The 6,915-nt window shown below is 33.3% G+C and overlaps 1 long non-coding RNA gene across 1 annotated transcript; it reads left to right on the top strand.

The window, feature by feature from the left end:
- Positions 1 to 4,330: 4,330 nt before the first annotated feature.
- On the top strand, positions 4,331 to 5,757 carry LOC111641211. The gene is made up of 3 exons (XR_002759369.1): positions 4,331 to 4,426; positions 4,911 to 5,059; positions 5,127 to 5,757. It is a non-coding gene; the product is annotated as an uncharacterized LOC111641211 (long non-coding RNA).
- Positions 5,758 to 6,915: the final 1,158 nt, after the last annotated feature.

Here is a 6,915-nt window from a genome sequence, read left to right as displayed (position 1 = left end):
ATCCTCATCTGTAATTTCAAATTATCATATTATTATTTTTTTTAATAAACCAAATATACTTTTTCTTTCTTTATGCATGTTATAAAATTTAAAAAATGTAATTACCAATAAGATTTTTTTGACAGAACAGCGGAAAAAAAGTTACAAATTTGTTTGAAAACAGTAAAACAACCTACAAACCAAATAGATAAACCAACAACTCGTCGTAATATGACTTGCGCCGGCTACCTGACACATTAACTGATATTTTTTACACTAAAATTCCGAATGACCGGAAGTGAAATCATAAACCTTCTGACGCGGATATCTCTCGAATCCGACATTCGATCGGAAAAAGGATAACATTTATCCGGTCAGTCGTCGAGAAGGAATCACGTGATATGATTGTTGTGCGATCGATTCTGAACACCCCGTATAAAAATATGTTCGTAATATAGAGGGGGTGCAAAAGTAAATATACAGTTGAGAATCTGAGAAACACAAATGTTTGTTGTTCATTATTATTATTTTTATTATCTTTTATAGATTCATATTCCTTATTTGTGATTTAATTTGTGCATAAAACTATATGTTTTTTCTTCGTGTTTTTTTTTTATTTTTTCATAATAACAACTGTATATCTACTTTTGCACCCCCTGTATATACTATTTTATTTTCATGAAAAAAACATAGCAGTAAAAATAGTAATGCAACGTGTATATTTTGAATTATCCTAAAGCGCTTTATGTGTCAGCAACTGCACGTTTTCATTATAATTAGTAATTGCACATCAACTAATTAAGTAAACAAATTACCAATTTAATCTCTAATGAGATGAGAAAGCCGATATCCATTAACATATTTTCAACATAAATGACACAACTTAATTTAAAGCTGTACAATAGACTTCTTTATCGAATAAGCAGTTCGCTTTTAAGAAGTGTTTTAGATATCGAAAACAAACGTCATAAAATATCTGAACGGCTGCAAGAGAACACAGTGGAAACAATACCGGTATGTCCTACACAGAAAATTCAGTACCTTCATTTTTAAACTAAAGGTTTTATATGAACAGTGGAAAGTTTCGTTTAATTGATAAAACGAAGAAAGGCCATTACATAAAACAATGTCGCGCGAACACAAGCAGATATGTTTGGATCATATTTTAGCGCCAATTGTGAATTCCGCTAAAGTATCAGGAATGGATTTCTGTATTCGATGTAAGTGCGTGTCTACAGAAGAAAACTCGCAGAAACACAATTATCTTTCGTCGTTGTTCGCAATATACAGCGGTGCCATCGAGGTATTTCTCTGGATAATGGCATTACTTCACTTAATAAGCTTATACGAAACGAATTTATACGGTTTGCGGGTAATTCATATGTTCAACGATCACGCTTTATCAGCAGCAGTTTTCTTGGCTTTCTTGTCTATTTACACAGCCGTTCAGTTTAGTATTTTGAAAAGGAGCAAGATTTCACTTCATTGCGTCATTAGTAGTTACGAAGGAGAATGGAAATTAACTGACCGCATACAAGTATTTGTGATCAAATGTCTTTGTGTTTTATTTTTCATGTTACAGTTGTTAAATATAGTGATTACTATTGCTTTTTATAGAACAATAAAGCAACTAAATGGTACAGATACGGAAGCCTTCGTTTGTGTTTTCATGTATTTAGTTTGGTTTTTATATATTGCAGGACAGAACGCATCGCTTCTATTAATATGCGTGATATTACTTATGACTGTAGATAGAAGATTGATAAATCTGTCATTAGAACTACTGAAATTAAACACGAGACATTTGTCCTTGTTAGAACTGAATGAAAGAACAAATACAATTAATACGCTGATGTGGAAACATCAAGAACTTTGGGAGTTCGCCGAAATGATTAACGAAAGATGGAATATATATCTCCCGTTTAACTACGCTTATTACCTGCATGCTACTTGTTTCCTTCTGTATGCCGCATTATTTATGAAGATGGAACTGATACTGAAGATTTGGGTTTCAATCTTTTCTGCCTCAAGTCTTTCATTATTCATTTTAATTAGTTGGGCTTTAACTTACTGCATGATATTGGTAAGTATTCAATACTCGTTGGATATCGATATAGAATAATTTAAACAATCACAATTGTGATGCAAATCTTTCAAAAATTTATACTCCTAAAGCATGAATGTTCTGAAGCAAAAAAACAAAAAATCCGAAATAAACAATTATTTGCGCGTTAGTTTCATAATTTATTCACATCATAATAAAACATTAATGATATTTTTTATTAATAAAAATGCCACGAATGTTTAAATGCTGTTAAATTCCAATATTAAGTTCTCGTCAGAAATAAAAATAATTTGAAGAATTTTAATCGCTCTTACAACGCAATTAAAATTTGTGTAATTAACATAATAGATAAATAAAGATAATTATTTTTTTTAAAGATAATAACAATTGTTCCTTTATGTTTGAATTTAATTTGAATTATTCAGACAATGATTATTTCTATAGTGAAATGGCATCAAATGAAGACATTTAAACAAATTTTTAATTTTTTACTTTTCAGATGTACGACAACTTTATAAGTATTTTATTGTTTAAGTTCAAGGTAATGTGTTCTACTTTAATTTATGATTTGTTTTAACATAATTGTAAGGTTGCCGACTTCAAAGGGGTGTACGTTTTATCCCGAGTCAGAATGAGCCTAAGGGAAACCGCGTATGTGGGCGGTGGCGAAGGAGGTAAATGAAAAACAAGTGTTTTACAAGAGAAAAACCCGTTTATTTGTTTGAATTCATGCTTACATCGATATTGGACAATTCCAAAATTTCGGTGTTCCTATGAAACGGTGAAAGTTCCGGTGTTCGGTCGGACGAGAAGGATCGTTGGACGTTGCAGATGTTCGGTGTTAAGCTGCGGCGTATTAGGTGATGGGCGATAGCACAACACAATAGATAAAGCACAACTGTAGGCTTAATCTAGAGGAGACTCTTCTTCGACTTTAAAGTTCCGATTTTTATAGTTTTTCTCCCATTATTCGCATTTCGGATTGGTCCCTCGTCCCATTCCTCGCTTCTCGATTGGTCTCTCCTTTGTCTCCAGGTGCAAGACGAAACTTTTCGGGTCGCGGGAAAGGTCCGATTCGAGGTGTCCATCTGATACCTCTTTGTCGACTCTGTTCCGTGACTGTTCCGTGACTGTTCCGTGACTCTGTTCCGTGACTGTTTTATAAACAGTCACGGAACAGAGTCGACAATATAAAACAATAACACCTTCACTCATAACTCAGGCCGTTGTTTATACCATTTTTTTTGACGTCTAAGAATTTAGCGATCATTTTCATCTTTCATCTATCAAAAATTCCTCTTTTTTCGTTCGAAAAGGTTTATCTCGGCCAACATTTTATAGACTCGCGAGTCAACGATCTACCTATTTATGAGCGCTCGTGTTAGAGTTTGTCTTCCGCTAAGATCTTGACAGATAGTTTGATACATACTCGAACAGTTCCGAGTCTCGTTGTTTACATCTTGTGTCGCGCAAGAATTTCACGGTTTACTCGAGTTTGAAACTTGTCTGGGAACCCACATAATTTATGCAAATAGAAAACAGTTTCATACGTTGAATGAAATTAACCATCAGCGAGTAAACTATATTACTAAGAATGTTTTTATTGTTATTTCTATACAAATACGTGCTGTATATCTATAAGATTAGCGTTTGCGTCTTAATTATAATTAACAAAATGATGAATTAACTCTCCATGTGCTATATTTAAATAATATTCAATTACTTTTAAATTTCTCATAAGGAATGAAATTTTGTGCCAGACACAACTTAGCATTGTACAAGATTTTTCTAATATGCACTAAAATATCATCGTATGTTAAAAGTANGTTTTTATTGTTATTTCTATACAAATACGTGCTGTATATCTATAAGATTAGCGTTTGCGTCTTAATTATAATTAACAAAATGATGAATTAACTCTCCATTTGCTATATTTAAATAATATTGAATTACTTTAAAATTTCTCATAAGGAATGAAATTTCCTACCAGACACAACTTAGCATTGTACAAGATTTTTCTAATATGCACTAAAATATCATCGTGTATGTTAAAAGTATAAGAATAAGAGTAATAAATCATACAGTTTAAAAATATATTTTATAACAATGCCAACACCTTATGTTTCTATATTCCACCTCATTTGATGTTAAACATATACGACGACATTTTTGAATTTTCTAATGTACAGTACATAACGCTTATAACATTAAGATCTTTACAAAACCAAATTTCCTTTCGTAAGAAAAGAAACTACGTTTATTAAAATCTCCATTTTTTTTTCTCTCTTCCAGGTCAACGATTTTATGAAGAGATTTGGAAAGAATCCAATTGGTATTTCCTGTGCTGGATTCTTTTACGCTAAGAGAAATTTTATCATAAGAGTAAGTATTAATTAAGAATGATTATTACCAATAGTTCACGCAGCGAAAGACTAGATATGAGTCAGCTTGTGATGGAAGGGTCTATGGCAGAAGATAGGGATGGAAGAAGACGTATGATTGAAGTGTGAGTAACGTTTCAATTAATTAAGAGAAAGTGATAACATTTATTTAACAAAACAAAGCAATAATATGATGATAGAGATGACATGGAAATGTTTTAGAAATGTAAAAAAAAATCAAAAACAGCTGAAAGAGATTAGATTAGTGTGTCCACTCTCAAGGGGATAGCCGCATGTCTCTTTCCATCTCTTTCATTTGACATACACCCTTTTTAGCTCAGGATGACTCATGTCGACATTCTTGCTGAGCGGATTAAAAATACAATGCTTATGATGATAGCAGATAACGTTGTTGAAAAACATAAAAACGCTCACACATCTATAGAAATTCCCAAAAGTTTAATGAAATTCAATTCTTATTTCAGGTACTAAGTGCATTATATTCCTTTTTTTCTTCTATTGTTCAAATCTCTGGTGTATTGCAACGTGAAAACAAATGTCTTGCGAAGTACGGAAACAGCACAAGAGCCACACCCAATGCAACTATCATAAATTAAGTTAATCGATTGATTAGGTAATAAAATTACAGAATTTTAAAAACTTTCTGGTCATTATTATATATTTTTACTTTTAAATGGCAGGAAATGAGGAACCTTTCATTAAATTATAATTTCCAGGAAGTTCGAAGATAGAAAAGTAAGAAGTGAAGTTACAAACGTAGCATTAAGGATAGTATAAGTTTAATGGAATGTGGCAATGCAGCATGTGATCTGTCAAGGGTAGGGTGTTCTACGGGAAACTGGTCATCATTTACGTATTAGACACATGAAAAAAAGAAAAATCAAGTAAACTCCTAAACGTTTGATGGCAAGCCGTAACTTGGAGTGCAACTTTCTATTATTCAAGGTCCGTTTTCCCTATAAAATGTCGATATTCTTAAATACTACAATAGCAGCGTAGTAGAGACGGGCAATCCAGTTGCACATCTAGAACTGAAATTGAACTGTTCCGAGTGGGGAACAATTCCGAAACTCAAAACTACTTAGGACATGTTTTATGAAATGAAACCAGCGAATACAAAACAATATTTCTTTATGTGTAAATAGCTGAAGTGAAACATGAAATCATTTTACTGTCAATGTGGTGTAACAAATAAAATGATATTTCTGATCGTCTTTCAATATATGTATATTTATTTATAACGAGCAGTTATTTATTGTGGCATTGTCACAATGTCGGGCTGTAATTTTTCCATCTAGCATCAAATATATGCTTCCCATCTGAAATTAGTACTGGCTTGCCCCTATACATCATACTTTTCGTTTAACATTAGAGTCGTGCCGGTTATCTCTAATACCTTTCCCGGAAAATTTTAAATTTAAATAACGTGACTTCCGGTTTGCATTGGGAGTTCTTTTATAGTTAATGGGGCTTTTTGGCCCTATGGTTTCTATATCTGGTTTCGTCTTTCATCTATCTAAATCCGTTCTAGAGATTAAGGAAAGACAGACAGGTTGACGGACGGACGGCAATGGAGATTTATAGCTCTGGAATTTTTTCAGATTGAAGCCCAATTACTTACAATATTGAAAATGCGTTACCATAGTAATGATTGATGGAATTCATTGCTCTTATTTAAATAACACTATATATATATATATATATAGCGTTATTTATATATAAATATATATAAATATAAATATATATGTGGAATGTGAAACGCGATCTGCTGACGAGAGACGAAGGGGCTGGGAGAGGGAGTCGGGGAGAGGGAGGACGACGAGAGCAGAGAGGGGACGCGACTTCAGAGGGAGAACACCGAGACGACGGTTGAAGAAGAAGACGCGCGAAAAGACGAAAGACGAGAAAGAAGTCCTACATTTGTTCTTTTTATAATACTCACAATATATTTTTATGTAATTTGTATTCCTTCAAACGTTCCTGTTATCCACATCTTTCTTGTTTCAATTAAAGTTTTTCAAAAGACAAAGAAAAGTCTCACAGAAGTAAGGGCTCGTCCGGGATAGGAATAGGCTTGGATGTGGGTTAGGCCTAACTCGAAGAGATTTGACGAACTGTGCTTTGGTTTTGTGAGTACGCTGGACATTTACGGACATTTGTGTTTTGTGAAAAGTTCGACGTTGGAGAGTCCGAATACATTGACATTCTGGAAGGACTTCGACTTACGTTTCGGCAAACCGTGAGTAGTTTTAAAATTCTACTTTTAAGATGGCGACGCTCGTAGAAATTATCGGTGAAACACTAAAGTCGGCCTCAACAAGCTCAATAAAATTGTTGCATCAACTTGTGTTCAAAGAGGTTGGGGATAGGAATAACAGAAAAAGATTGAGAACCTTTGGTGGGTTCAATTTTCCATCCAAAGAGGACGAAAATCTAAAAAAGAAAGTGCAATATATTAATGAGAACTTT

The sequence above is a fragment of the Centruroides sculpturatus genome, unplaced genomic scaffold (assembly GCF_000671375.1).
Source record: "Centruroides sculpturatus isolate CEXI.00-Female unplaced genomic scaffold, Cexi_2.0 scaffold1515, whole genome shotgun sequence".
Lineage (NCBI taxonomy): Eukaryota > Metazoa > Arthropoda > Arachnida > Scorpiones > Buthidae > Centruroides > Centruroides sculpturatus.
This window is presented reverse-complemented; position numbering and strand designations above follow the sequence as displayed.